Raw genomic sequence first — 15942 nt, 5'->3', positions numbered from 1 at the left:
TATATTTGGTGTTCCAGTATAATCGGTCCGTCGAAACTCGTTCATTGAAAAACGTTCCGCGATGCAGAAATAAGTGTGGTTAAATTTTATTATTTTTTTGCGTAATTAATTAACGCGTTAAAGTCACGTAATTAATTAATCTTAATTAACGCGTTAAAGTCCCGGCCCTAATATTAATATATATATACATATACACACAACTTTTTAATATTTATTCATTTCAATTACTTTTTCAGGTCTATAAATCACACTTTTAAAATAAAAATATGCCTTTGAAGTAACACATTTGCATTGTTTTGTTTACCTGGAATGGAGCTGACGCACCAAGGTTGAAAACCACTAGTCTGCAAAGAGAGCGACTTTCTAAGGCAGCAACCTAATCAAACTCACGCATACATCACTGACCACTCAAATCCACAACTGACCAATCAGAATTGAGTATTCCAGAGAGCTGTGCAAAACATGAATTTAATAATTATGTACGATAAAACTGTGTACTTTACTCCCATTTTCATGGTGTGTGCGTGTGTGCGTGTGTGTGTGTGTGTGTGTGTGTGTGTGTGTGTGTGTGTGTGTGTGTGTGTGTGGTGGCCAATTAGAGTAGCTCAAACAGCTGTGAATAAACTGACACACACAGTTTCACTCTGAAGGCCTTTCAATTACACTGGCTAGTGCTCACACACACACACACACACACACACACACACACACACACACACACACACACACACACACACGGTCATAAGGGAGCTCAAACCATGAACCATACTAGAGCCTCCAATATTCCTCTCTCAACGCACACGCACATCGTGCAAGTGTGGATTGAGGATAATGGATGCTCGTGTCATGAGAGACGCTGCCAGTATGTATGTGTGCACATTTGTGCGTGGAGACACTAAGGTCAGCCTGGTTAATGAAGCAGTCTGTTAGTGCTAACGATGATTACCCCTCCCCGCCTAAACATTCATTCACTGTAAAACCACCACACACACACACACACAAAAAACTTCAGTAGAAGTTTTAAAAAAATTACAGACTTGCACAAATAATCAGGTCAGTGACTTTCTGAATGGTTAACTCATAGGCGGTTCTAACCAACTGGTTAAAGATTTTAGCTAGTAAGCAAGGAAGTGTTCCATTATCCGTCTCCTTTAAACATCTGATCCTTCTGTCATATGAACAAATCTATTGAATCACAGTTGTACGACATCTGTCAACACTTAAAGACGTAGCTGTTCTTTCTTGCTCTGTTAGCTGCTCGCCTGTACTCCCGGTTAGTGAATGTAGATCAGTGTCTTTCATCATTCATTGGCTCTGGGTACTGCTGGCAGCGATCAGCAAACATGTCACTGAAGTGTGTGTATGATTGACTCCAGGCGCATTTACAGAAGATCAGTAAACACAGTCGATAGAACAGAGCAGAACACAATGCACTCCAAAGGCAGACAATTAAAACAGCAGCTAATTAATACTGCTGAAGATGGCATCATCGTTATCTGCAAACACGCTAACGACGAGACAGGACAATGCAATACAATAAAATATGCTACCATAGATGTCTCCAAAATGAAGGACGGGAGATTTAGCTAACTTTTCTTCCCATTTCATCCCCATATTATGGCTATGTTAAAATCACACACAGTTAAAGTGTGGAGGCTGTTCTTTAAAGGTCACACAAGCACTTAGGCAGGAAAAAGTCAGAAACTATCTTCTTGTTTCTCTCTCTTGCCACCAAAAGCTCCTTCAGGTCAAAGACAATCTAGAAGTTTCCTACTCTCTTAACACACACACACACACACAAACAAAAGCCAGTGTGATAAACTGTATGACTGATGAATTGAAGGCAAGTAACAGAAAGCTGAAAATGACTGAAATGATTAATGATCCAATGTGTTTGACATTAACCCTTGAGAGAGAGAGAGAGAGAGAGAGAGAGAGAGAGAGAGAGAGAGAGAGAGAGAGAGAGAGAGAGAGAGAGAAGCATAAAAGGGAAAAAATAAATAAATAATAATAATAATAGCAAAAATGTTGAACATGTCAGAGTAGCCTGCAGATCATCTTTTATCAATGAACTAAAGACCCAGATTGTGTGAACAGCTGTTACAGCACAAACCTTGAGAAGAGCTAATTAAAGACGTGTTGAAACTTGCCTTCTCTGTCTAAATAAAGACAGCAACGACAAAAGTTTTTAGACAGCGTGACTCTCAAAATCCCCAATTTTTAGGTGTGTGACGAGAACCTGTGCCATGAGCTCTCACGAGATTAAAATGTGACTAAAAAGATTTCTCGTTGAGGTGAAAATCTGTCTCGCGAAATTGCTAAGTTTGGATAGAATATGCCAAATATAAGGTTACATTACGCCTTCACTGTTGTTTTGTTTTTTATAGAAAAAAAAACAACAACATTTAATTCACTAGGATAACGGTTGCTTCTATTCCAGAGTCATTCGTAGTTCGAGTTCACTGATCACCTGACGAGATGACTGACAAGACCATTGCAAAACAGAGCCTAACAGGGAAGTCACGATACCAAAATTCTAGTAGTTGGTACCAATACCATTGAAATTGTACAGTTCTTGGTATGAATTACCAATAGATTAAGTAATTAATAGGCTACATATAAACATTTGAAGGCTACATGCTGGTTAAAAGTAAACATTGTTTATTAAAAGATCAAGTGAAAAATATTCAACCCTCTAGTAGTAGTAATAGTATTATTACATTAAGATGTAGCTAAATCTAATGTACTACAGTAACATAATATTTTTCTGTCAATTTCAAGTTAAACCGAACTTTGACACCGTGAAGACTTTGAATTTCTATGCATTTATGATAAGGTAATACTTTTTCTCAAATGAAATGGTAAATTGCTCATGAAGTAGCTCTGGAGATGAAGTTTGTCATCTTGGATTGAAGTTTTGCATTCATGTTCTCATGTAGCGAGAAGGTAGAGGCTACAACCGAGCGAGCGTTGTGTCTGTGTGGTAAGTGAAACAGCTGAGACATTCATTCACACAGAGACATGCACGATTAATATTTAAACAGTTTTCTGTGGTTTAATATTCCCAGACACTAGTGTATTGTTGTCACATGCCTGTCCTGTCTTGTGTGCACTTGTGGGTTTTGTTATGTTGAGCATGTGCTCGTGTCCCTGTCAGTTCCCTCCCCCTTGTTATCTGATTATTGGTTAATTTGCCCCACCTGTTCTCCCTCATTATCTGCCTTGTTTGTTCCCTTTATAATCTCCTTGTGTTTGTCAGTCTGTGTTGGATCCTTGTGTAATGTCTGCGTCTCCCGTCCTCCCCGTGATTCTGTTGGTTTGTTTAAGTTTATATTTTATTATTCTATTGTGTTTTTCCCCCCTCGTGGGTTTTGTTTTGAGTTTGTTTTATTTGTTATAAATAAATATCATTTTCTGCACTTGAGTCCTCGCACCATTTTCCCTTGTCTGTGACGTGACAGAAGGATCCAACCCTACAATGAGGACTCAGCAGAGAAGTTCTCCCTCGGTGCCAGTTCCGGGGGTCCCGAGTCCGGGAATCCCGAGTCCAGACATGGCCTGGAGGGCCGTAATGGGAGGGTTTGTGGTGACAGTCCTGAATGCTTGGGAAAAGCACAGGGTGTCATCCACCACTCCGGTGGTCCCAGTTCCGGTGGATCGTGCTCCGGTGGTCCCTGTGCCGGTGGATCGTGTTCCGGTGGTCCCTGTGCCGGTGGATCGTGCTCCGGTGGTCCCTGTGCCGGTGGATCATGCTCCGATGGTCCCTTTGCCGGTGGATCGTGCTCCGGTGGTCCCTTTGCCGGTGGATCGTGCTCCGGTGGTCCCTGTGCCGGTGGATCGTGCTCCAGTGGTCCCTGTGCCGGTGGTCCCTGTGCCGGTGGACTCCGTTCCGGTGGTCCCGAGTCCGGAAACGGCCTGGAGGGCTGTGATGGGATGCTTTGTGGTGGCAGTCCTGCATGCGTGGAAGGAGCACAGGGCTTTATCCGAAGCCCCGGAGGCAGTTCCGGTGGTCCCAGTTCCGGTGGATCGTGTGCCGGTGGTCTCAGTTCCGGCGGATCGTGTTCCGGTGGTCCCTGTGCCGGTGGATCGTGTTCCGGTGGTCCCAGTTCTGGCAGATCATGTTCCGGTGGTCCCAATGCCAGCAGATCGTATTCCGGTGGTCCCAGTGCCGGTGGATACTGCTGGACTGGAGAAGTTTCCCCAACGCCCTGCCTGCGCCGCTGAGGCGCCCTGCTCTCCCTGCGCCCCTGAGGCGTCCTGCTCTCCGCGCGCCCCTGAGGCGTCCTGCTCTCCGCGCGCCGCTGAGGCGTCCTGCTCTCCGCGCGCCGCTGAGGCGTCCTGCTCTCCGCGCGCCGCTGAGGCGTCCTGCTCTCCGCGCGCCGCTGAGGCGTCCTGCTCTCCGCGCGCCGCTGAGGCGTCCTGCTCTCACCGCGCCGCTGAGGCGTCCTGCTCTCACCGTGCCGCTGAGGCGTCCTGCTCTCACCGCGCCGCTGAGGCGTCCTGCTCTCACCGCGCCGCTGAGGCGTCCTGCTCTCACCGCGCCGCTGAGGCGTCCTGCTCTCACCGCGCCGCTAAAGCGCCCTGCTCTCACCGCGCCACTAAAGCGCCCTGCTCTCACCGCGCCTCCCTGGCGCCCCCTGCACTCACCGCGCCTCTCTGGCGCCCTGCTTTCACCGCGCCTCCCTGGATCCCTGCTCTACCCATGCCGCCCCGGCCACCTGAACTCGGTGGGCCTCCCAACCTCGGCGGGCCGTCCTGGCCATTCGAACTTTGTGGGCCACCATGGCCTCCTGAACTTTTTGTTTTCCTCGTTCCTCCCTTGTTTACCCCTCCCTTGTCTGTACCTTCTTTGTCTGTCCCTCCCGTGCCCCCCTGGTCTGTCCCTCCCGTGCCCCCCTGGTCTGTCCCTCCCGTGCCCCCCTGGTCTGTCCCTCCCGTGCCCCCCTGGTCTGTCCCTCCCGTGCCCCCCTGGTCTGTCCCTCCCGTGCCCCCCTGGTCTGTCCCTCCCGTGCCCCCCTGGTCTGTCCCTCCCGTCCCTCCCTGGTCTGTCCCTCCCGTCCCTCCCTGGTCTGTCCCTCCCGTCCCTCCCTGGTCTGTCCCTCCCGTCCCTCCCGTCCCTCCCTGGTCTGTCCCTCCCTGGTCTGTCCCTCCCGTCCCTCCCGGGTCTGTCCCTCCCGTCCCGCCCGGGTCTGTCCCTCCCGTCCCGCCCGGGTCTGTCCCTCCCGTCCCTAGTGGAGCGTCTGGTAGCCGCTCCTTAAGGAGGGGGTAATGTCACATGCCTGTCCTGTCTTGTGTGCACTTGTGGGTTTTGTTATGTTGAGCATGTGCTCGTGTCCCTGTCAGTTCCCTCCCCCTTGTTATCTGATTATTGGTTAATTTGCCCCACCTGTTCTCCCTCATTATCTGCCTTGTTTGTTCCCTTTATAATCTCCTTGTGTTTGTCAGTCTGTGTTGGATCCTTGTGTAATGTCTGCGTCTCCCGTCCTCCCCGTGATTCTGTTGGTTTGTTTAAGTTTATATTTTATTATTCTATTGTGTTTTTCCCCCCTCGTGGGTTTTGTTTTGAGTTTGTTTTATTTGTTATAAATAAATATCATTTTCTGCACTTGAGTCCTCGCACCATTTTCCCTTGTCTGTGACGTGACAATTGTACATGGCTACAGATCTCCTAGGAAACCACAGAAGCGACTGAAAGCAGCGGCCTATTAGCGGATACCGAATATACTCGATACTACAATCGTCACATTTTCAAAATGTCATTTTCAATTTCTTTAATGTCTTATCTTGTAGAATTTGGAGCGCACTGCCGCTCACTATACACACAGTAAAAGTGAAAGCGGAACGCAAGCGCGCATTCCAATGCAATTTTTATTGAAACCGGCTCCCTGATGCATGCGGATATCTCCCAATATGGAAGCTATTTTGGGGCTGGGCTCATGCTTGAAGAAAAAATTGGGCTCTAATTGCACTTTGAATATTGAGAGGCTTCTTTGATTATTGTTGCACTTTGTTTGTTGCAATTATTGTTAAGACTAAGAGAAAACAGTATTTTTATTTATATTGGTTTTTGTATATGATCAATTTGTGGAAAGGAGTTCTGTAAGGAGGTCAAAAGTTATAGAAGCTCTTAAATCATACATAAAGGAACCAGTCAGTTGAGTTTGTGGCAAAACCTTTTACAGTGCTTGAGTATTGTCATCTTTAACTGCATATGATAATTCATATTTAGAAAGCAGAACTGACATTCATTACAAGATGATTAGCTAAAACATTTCAAATGCACCTGCAGGCTATTTTTCCAGTCATGTATTTCATTGAGGATGTGTAAGATCTCATCTCGTTCTCACGACCTAAATGTCTTGTCACACTCCTACCACTTTACATTTGGCTTTTAAAAAAAAATTATACTGTTGTCTGAGGTCAACTAATGACGTTTGTGTGGTTTTTACATTCAAAAACATTATAACTTATAAGTAATAGGCTATTTTCTACACTGGTTTTGAGGCTCTCTCTTGAACGCTGGGTTTTGATGGGCATGCAGCACTGGAGACTTGGAAGTAAAAGCCTACGGATAGGAGTGGATCAAATTTGCATATTTAATGAGCTTCAGCTCTGCCCTGTCAGTTCACACAAGGGAGGGATTGTTTTGAAAGTGGCAACCGGAATGATTCTCTCGACCACAGGGCTTGTATACATCTGTATCCACAATGATAACACAATGACTTATTTCTTATCCACCCGCGACTAATTGGAATATTACTTCTGTATTACTTGGCCTGCCCGATCGGTGGATATAAGTGCGAACCACGTGCGCGAGTGTGAACAGTGCAGAACAGTGCAGATCAAGAAAGGAAAATTATTTCACTATCTAAGATTCACCGGCCTGCCGATGGGCCCGTCTGGAAAACACGCAGCCCCGGAACGTTAGGTTTTGCGAGTCCTGGCCAATTCATTCGAGTCTGACCCCGAATTGCAATGAATCAATGGCCTGGTGTCTATAAAAGCTTTTCTTTGACTAACAAGGAAGTTTTCAGCTCTGAAACGTACAGGATATTCTTATATTATCATGACCTTTTATATCAAAAGCTCAAGGGAAAGTTGATTTCACAATTCATCACACCTTTAACACAAACTAGTTATTGGTCAGGTACACATATGCCAGATTTCTGCTCTGCTTCAAATTAAATTGTATTACCGAGAATGCTACTGCTACTCACAGCTTCAGAAAAGCTTGATGAGAGGTCTGGGCAAGTGGAAGATATAGACAGAGGTCAAGTTTGTTGATTAAAGCCAGATTCAGAGTCAAATCCTTCTCTTTTGTCAGCCTCATTTCATTTGATGAATTAAATGATAAGAATCATCAAAATCATTATGATGATAACCTCAGAAGTTTCTGACCAAGGAAATGAACATGAGGGGTCAGTAATCAGTGAAATGCTGCAAATATCAGAGCTGAGACAGTCAGAACATGTTTACGACAGAACAGAAAGGTGATGTGGAGGGGAAAAATCATTGTTAAAGCATGTGCAAAATCACATCTTACAAATAGAAAATAACAACATTTCCGTGGGGGTTCATGTCATGAGTAGAGAACGTTATGAATTCTTTCCTCAGATTGCCTTTAGCTGAGCTGCATTAGAGAGTCAGGGGTCACCGCAGACACAGAAATGAAACCTCACTCACAAAATTCACTATAATTAAAACCTTTCCAAAGTCACAGGGCCACAGATGTATTGAAGCTATCTGAAATGTCTCCCTGGGTAGAGGACACTGCATCTGAAAATTCTCCCTGAATAATTTGATCATAATTAAAGATCATGAAAATTGAAGTGAAAGATGTACACTACCGTTTAAACGTTTAGGGAAAGTATCTATAAGATAATATATATACACACACACAAACACACACACATATTCAGAGGGTGAGGATACTTCGTTTGAGGTTACTTATTACAATTCAGTTAATATTTTATATATATAATTATTATTATTATTCAAAAGAGGATGCATTCAAAAAATTTAAATGGTCATTTATAATGTCATTAGAATTATATTTCTGATATGCTGTTCTTTTAAACTTTCTATTCAAAGAATCCTGAAAAAAGCAACATTGATTTTAAATGTTTCTTGAGTAGCAAATCAACATATCAGATTGATTTCTGAAGGATCATGTGACACTGAAGACTGGAGTAATGATGCTAAAAATTCAGCTTTGCCATCAGGAATAAATTATATCTCAACTTATATTCAAATACAAAACAGTTATTTTAAATTGTAATAATATTTTTTTAAATATTACAGTTTTTCATCTGTATTTTTGCCTTCATGGCCATAAGAGACTTCCTTTTTAAAAAATCACTTTTGGACTGTAGTTTATAATTCACATAAAGATGAAAATCCTGTCATTACATGTAGTTCCAAAAATTTTCTTTCATCTCTGACCCACAAAAGCAGATCACCAGTGAATTATGACTTCAATTTTGATCTGGTCTTCACACAAAGCTATTGTACAATATGGCTTCAGAAGAATATAACGCACAGATCAGGGCTACTTTCATGGTGATTTTCAGTTCAGCCCCTGGTCAAAAAATTCTCTTTTTGTTTTCCCACATAAGAAAGGAAAATCATTTTCTTTTTTCCGAAACACCACAAGGGTGAGTAAACAATGGCAGGATTTTCATTTATGGGTGAACTAATCCTTTAATTTCTCCGTTCATCAGAGACATTCAAATAGCAGGCGATACATGAAGCATGAATGAACGGGAACATACGAGGTTACTTAAAGCCAGATACCCTTTGTGAGCTCTGTGTGTATGTGTGTGTATGTATGTATGTATGCATGCATGTATGTGAGGTCCTTCCGGAATTGTCTGATATTACAAAGAAGAGCTTTGTTTACTCAGGATATTTTCACAAAAAAAGCTTACACATACAAACACCAAAGCACACACAAGTCTGTTTGTTCAAGTGTGGGAAATAAGAGGCTTTAGACAAAAATCCTCCTAATCTGGAGCAAGATGTTAATTCATCCACTCTGGCTTAACTCTCTCTCTCTCTCTCTCTCTCTCTCTCTCTCTCTCTCTCTCTCTCTCTCTCTCGGCACACACACACACAGGACAGAGGAACAGGAAAAACAAGGACATAACTCTTTGTCTTTTAAGAGGACAGGCTGTGGGCGGAAGTCGTCTCGGGAGAGGTTGTGAGTTTATGTACCGAAGTACGTGAGCGATCAAAACCGTAAAGGTAGAGAGAGGAAAAAAATCTGTGCACTCAGCACATACTCAGTCTGAGAGACTCACACTGAACCCAATTAGATTGCAGTACTGTCAGAGTGGTTCAGACTGCCAGAGTTCATATACTAAAGACATAAAAACGCTAAACCTTGCGAGCGAAAGTTAAATCGCAACTTTAAAGCACAAGTGGATTAGAGTAGGTATTCTGGTGTTCAAGTTCAAGTTTAAATATAAAGCACGTTTTAAAACAACCACAGGACGACCAAAGTGCTGTACAACAGTATAAGTACAGTTGCAATACAAGTAAAAATCAAAGAAATAAAAATAAAATAAAAACAAAATTATAAGTTGAAAGCCAAAGAAAACAAAAGAGTTTTTAGGCTAGCTTTGAATTCAGGTAAAGTGGATGCGGTTCTGATAAAGTGCTCAAGATTGTTAAATACACATTCAAGTCTATCGATAGCATTTGTGACATTCTAGTATACTGGCAAAAAGAATAGTTGTGGCTCAAACACAAAAAAATACATACATCACATTTACACTAAATGTACAACAATGTAAAGCAGGGGTCTTTAGCACGTACTTTCATCTATCAGAGTGAGCTAATATAGACAGGTGTCCCACCCAAGTTGAGACATATTGGCCATGAGGTGATTATTATGAACTTGCAAATGTAATTATGATATAACAAAACCAACCAACAATTGAAAAGAATTAAAAAAGTTTCAATCAAGAGTATATTTACATTTAGCCTTTCAAACAATGCAAAAACTGGACAGAATTTTTATTGTTAATTTAAAAAAGAAACTGTAAAAAAGAAAAAAAAAATAGAAAATAGAAAATAAGCTAAAGTGTATTCTAAAAATGTTAACCTTTCAGATAATAAGGTAGCCTTGGTTATGGAGCATATAAAATTACAGTTATTTGTCATTTTAACATCCTTTTCATAAAAAATATTTGAAGGCTGAAAATGTAAAAATGAAAGGTTTATCTTTTTATAAAATAAAAAAAAAATGTCAACTTTATTTTAATTTGTACACTGTAAAAAATTATTTAGAAAAAAAGTTACCTGGTTGCCTTAAAATTTTGAGTTCATTGAAATTAAAATTTTGAGTTAATACAATGAACATTTTTTGAGATTCGACAACTTTTATTAAAATATTATTAAAAGATTTTGTAAGCATATTAGGTAATTATGTGTTTGTTATTTCTGATGATGCAGTGAAACATGCCAAATAGTCCTATTTTCATGATTTATCATATTTTTTATGTGGTTCAGATTCAAAAATATTTTGAGTTTCTATTTATTAAACTAATTTCCTTCATTGTATCAACTCAAATTTTTAATTTCAATAAACTCAAAATTAAGGCAACCAGGTTACTTACTTTTTTAAGTCAAACCAACAAAAACACCACAAATTTTTTACAGTGTAGTAATAAATAACCGTGATTATTTTTTGTCACTATAATCAGAGTCAATTGTCATGGAATGGATGGATGATGGAGATTCATCTCTAGTTATGATGAACTATAAAATCAACTATAGTTGTGTTTTTACAGTATAATACACAAAGTACTACTTTCCATAAAGAGCTGTACTCTGATTGTTTTCTCTAACATTAAAGGGTGATTAGGCCTATTATTTCAGGTGTACACAAGTTTGGATACTTGTTAACATAAAAGTTATTATATTTTATTTAAGAGATTTAAGTATTGTATTAACATGAATAGCTCTCTGCCACTTTAATGTTTAATATCAGTTAATAACATTACACTCCTAAGAAGTGTAATGATGAGGTAAGTGCATCATGAGTACTTCATTTTTATAAACATATTTCAATATTAAATGAAATATTAATATTTAATACTTTTAAATTTACATTCTGGAATTGCCTTCTCATCGACTAACTTAGAACTGAATTAAGTTGCCTGTTTTTTTTGGGCAGCCCTCTTGTCTTTAGCCACTTATGTAGCCTCAAAAAGCTTAAGAATAGAACAGTGTTTAAAAAAAAAAATCACCTTAAACACAAAAGGGAGATGATTTCTCTTTTCAGAAGCGCTGTCAAGAGCACATGACACTTGAATTTCATTGCTCTTTCGGTTGAAGAGCTGCTGTCAATCACAGGTTGGTCATAATTCTCTGAGATTCAGCTTGTCAGTGATGACTCCACACATGGGCCAGACTGATGCTGTTGGGTATCATGGATGCCTGAGGAGCACTGGCCTGTTTCAGGATCAGTATCAGAGCCAGACGAGATCACAGCACAGACACACTCCATTTACAGAGGGATGAAGTCTAAATATCACACTAATTCTGCAGCTTGGGTGTATTCTTGTAGTGCCTGTGGGTTACACAGGCATCCAAGTGATCAGTCACTGCAGTCCAAATTCAAAATATTAGAGAATGTTATTTCCCCCGCCCCCGCCCCCTCAGACTCAACGCTCAAGGGTGTCGCAGTTTGAGGATACGCGACAGGAGCGAGCACAATTGACAATGAAAGCCACACTAAGTTGATGAGTGGATTTATCTGCATTAATATGCCCTTGTTCATAGAGCTTTTTTAGATGGATGCTGAGGCTTTGTAGGTCGGGTAGAATCTGTGATCTCTGACCCGGTTTGTTCGCTGGCTTCCACGGCTGCAATGCGATGTGTTTTCTGCCAACTGGCAACCTGGGGTGCCAAAATGCTATTGGGTAAACTGCCGGCGTGCGGTATCGCACAGACCAAAGCAACAAGTAGGTGCATTTAGAATGTGTCCTACATACAGGTCCTTCTCAAAAAATTAGCATTATAAAGTTCGTTATTTTCCATAATGTAATGATAAAAAGGAGGGTAAGAGGGTAAGACTCAGAAAGAAATTTCTGAACGAATAGGCTGTTCCCAGAGTGCTGTATCAAGGCACCTAAGTGGGAAGTCTGTGGGAAGGAAAGTGTGGCAAAAACGCTGCACAACGAGAAGAGGTGACCGGACCCTGAGGAAGATTGTGGAGAAGGACCGATTCCAGACCTTGGGGGACCTGCGGAAGCAGTGGACTGAGTCTGGAGTAGAAACATCCAGAGCCACCGTACACAGGCGTGTGCAGGAAATGGGCTACAGGTGCCGCATTCCCCAGGTCAAGACACTTTGGGCTACAGAGAAGCAGCACTGGACTGTTGCTCAGTGGTCCAAAGTACTTTTTTCGGATGAAAGCAAATTTTGCATGTCATTCGGAAATCAAGGTAACAGAGTCTGGAGGAAGACTGGGGAGAAGGAAATGCCAAAATGCCTGAAGTCCAGTGTGAAGTACCCACAGTCAGTGATGGTCTGGGGTGCCATGTCAGCTGCTGGTGTTGGTCCACTGTGTTTTATCAAGGGCAGGGTCAATGCAGCTAGCTATCAGGAGATTTTCCATCCATCTGCTGAAAAGCTTTATGGAGATGATTTCGTTTTTCAGCACGACCTGGCACCTGCTCACAGTGCCAAAACCACTGGTAAATGGTTTACTGACCATGGTATTACTGTGCTCAATTGGCCTGCCGACTCTCCTGACCTGAACCCCATAGAGAATCTGTGGGATATTGTGAAGAGAAAGTTGAGAGACACAAGACCCAACACTCTGGATGAGCTTAAGGCCGCTATCGAAGCATCCTGGGCCTCCATAACACCTCAGCAGTGCCACAGGCTGATCGCCTCCATGCCACGGCGCATTGAAGCAGTCATTTCTGCAAAAGGATTACCGACCAAATATTGAGTGCATAACTGAACAGAATTATTTGAAGGTTGACTTTTTTTTAAATTAAAAACACTTTTATTTTATTGGTCGGATGAAATATGGTATTTTTTTGAGATAGGAATTTTGGGTTTTCATGAGCTGTATGCCAAAGTCATCAGTATTAAAACAATAAAAGGCCTGAAATATTTCAGTTGGTGTCCAATGAATCTAAAATATATGAAAGTTTAATTTTTATCATTACATTATGGAAAATAATGAACTTTATCACAATATGCTAATGTTTTGAGAAGGACCTGTATGTGGAAGCATATTATGGTATTGTTGTACTTTAGTAACGTGGAAAACTTACATACAGCACCTTTACCAGCAAAAAAATGTTGAGTGAGCCTGCCTGATACATTTTTTAAAAATACAGTAAAACCAGTGTGAAATTATAAAAAAAAATATTCTCTTCAATATATTTTAAACAAAATTTCTCTTCAATATATTTTAAAACAAATTTCTTGCTGTGATGGCAATTCTGAATTGTCTCCAGTCTTCAGTGTCACATGACCCTTCAGAACGCATTCTAATGTGCTGAAATAAAAATCTTAAACATAATAAATCTCTTTACTTGAACCATTTAATGCATCGGGCAAAGCCACACAACTAGGAGCAAGACCATACTCATTTCTAAAACACTTAAAAAAAAAAAAAAAAATTCCAGGTAAAATGCTTTTATTTGACCTGTGTGTACGTGCACTTGCTGTAGACAAATACGTGACTAACATACACTTTGAAAGCAGATGTGGTTTAATATAGGCCACAAAATGTAAAGTTATTAAAATGTGCACCTGTAACTAAGCTATCAGAATCATAGCTCACAGACAATAGCTTTCCAGTGACATAAATAAAAATGAGGACATCCTTGCACACTCATTTATATTTTTCCTTAGATTTAAGAGAGAAAAAACTGAAATAGGCCTTCATGATATAGATGCAGGAAGATTCTCAGTGTTTTTAAATAGAGTCTGTGAGTCGTTTCGCAGTAGCCGGGGCAGTGAACATCTGCTAATGGTCATTAAATCCATTTGGCTGGAGTTATTACGCATTCATGTCACTAAATGAAGCAATACACTCAGACGCCACACAAACGGAAAGAGTCATCTGATTTTTTTTTTTAATTACCGACCTGCTATTTAGAAAATCTCAATGCACACTAAACATCTGCCATGATATCAGAAACACATTTCCTGTCTCTGACCCCACCATCATTGTATCCTCTAAAAACAATTCTCGGTTTCCTCCGAGCGGAAGAACACAAGCACCCTGAGGTGGCAGCAGTCACTCTCTCTCTCTCTCTCATCTGTGGAGGGAGTTGTTCTGAGCGATGGCCAGCTGTGTCTCTGTGTGATGTTCAGAGCTGCACTTGAGTGAACTCTCTAGTACACACTCGTGTATGTTCCCTTCCCTGTATGAGCAAACACCTGCGTGAAGAACATCAGTGTTTGTGCTCAATAACGGCTGCTCAGCTCCTTTCCCTCATCACAGTGGACCACCGGTACTAAACCAAAAAGTGCAGACTAATAAACCAGAACAGACACTAGATTTAATTAGATGTGAATGAAAAAGACGCTGTCAAAACTATGCAATGTTTTAGTGAAAGAAACACTGAAAACACTGCAGTGTTTTCCCTGAGAGAGGTAAGAAAACTGTGAAATCACCACCTGTTTCCTCATTTCAGTTCTTAACCAACCGCCACAACTACCCAAAAAACACACTCACACAAAATTTGAAATATACACAAACTCACCCGGATCACAGAAGCACAAACCTCATCCATGCAGACAACTGAACTTTAACACACGCACACACACACGCACGCACACAAGAGATGGCATTTAAGCGCACTAAGAAATTCCAAACATGTCCAGTCCAGACATGTGAATGGCCTGACCGCTGTCTCTCTCTAAGTCTAAAGGACCAGGTTCCCATTTGCAGAGTCTCAGTGCTGCACAGACACACAGAGATAATGGCAGGGTGCAGTGGATGGTCAGTTTATTTAATAAACATAAAAATCCACCTGAGAAAGAGAGGCTGAATCCAGTCTGTGAGAAAGATCGAGAGTTGGGAGGAAAGAGAGAGAGAAGGGGGGGGGCTCTGATTTCAGACGACATGTTCAATCACACTGATGATTGCAGCTGTCGTGGTGAATATTTACTCTCAGATTCAATTTTATTTACATAAACATAAACAGGTAATTGTAACAGCCTGCAGTCTTTCATTCAGAGTTGAAATTTCCATAACTACGGCAACAATATAAAAATACAATCCAACTCCATCGTATCCCTAACCACAATCTAGCCATAACCAACGGTTCAAATACCCCCTCCTAGCTCAAACACACCAAAATTTAACCTCACTCATAAGACATGTTGGACTCCGATGTGGCACTGTGCAGACCAATCTATGGAATCCTGTGTCCGCCACTAAATAAAAAAAATAAAGAGTAATTGCAACTTTTTATGTCAGAATAATTTTCTCACAATTGCGAGATTCTGAGATATAAACTCGCACTTGCCTGATATAAAGGAGGAATTCTGAGATATAAACTTGCAATTGCAAGATATAAAGTCCAAATTCTGAGATATAAACTCGCAATTGCGTGATATTAAGTCAGAATTGTTTAGACATTATAACTGCAATTGTGAGGGGGGGAAAAAGTCAGAATTCTGAGATAAGTCGCAATGAATCTTTTTATTTTTTTTATTTATTGGTGGAAATTGGCTTCCATACCAATCGGCATCTTTCTTACAGAAATGTTTGTCAAAAATTTAAAAATCTCAATAAACTTTTGCAAACCGCTTCTAAGAAACATTAGCATATTGCCCGTCCATTTAGTGCGCATATTGTGTAGATTCATATTGTGTAGATTAGTGCTCGGCTAACGTATGCACTCTTATTGATACTGTTCCCAAATGATCACCGCAATAACTTAGAAACACACAGGTTTGTTG

At 41.2% G+C, this 15942-nt stretch overlaps 1 protein-coding gene across 9 annotated transcripts in view; it reads right to left on the bottom strand.

Annotated features, from left to right (window-relative positions):
• msi2a (musashi RNA-binding protein 2a) overlaps nucleotides 1-15942 on the bottom strand; it is a 264611-nt gene that overhangs the window by 161163 nt on the left and 87506 nt on the right. The window lies entirely within an intron of this gene.

Source organism: Pseudorasbora parva, chromosome 23 (genome assembly GCF_024679245.1).
Source record: "Pseudorasbora parva isolate DD20220531a chromosome 23, ASM2467924v1, whole genome shotgun sequence".
NCBI classification, from domain to species: Eukaryota; Metazoa; Chordata; class Actinopteri; order Cypriniformes; family Gobionidae; genus Pseudorasbora; species Pseudorasbora parva.
This window is presented reverse-complemented; position numbering and strand designations above follow the sequence as displayed.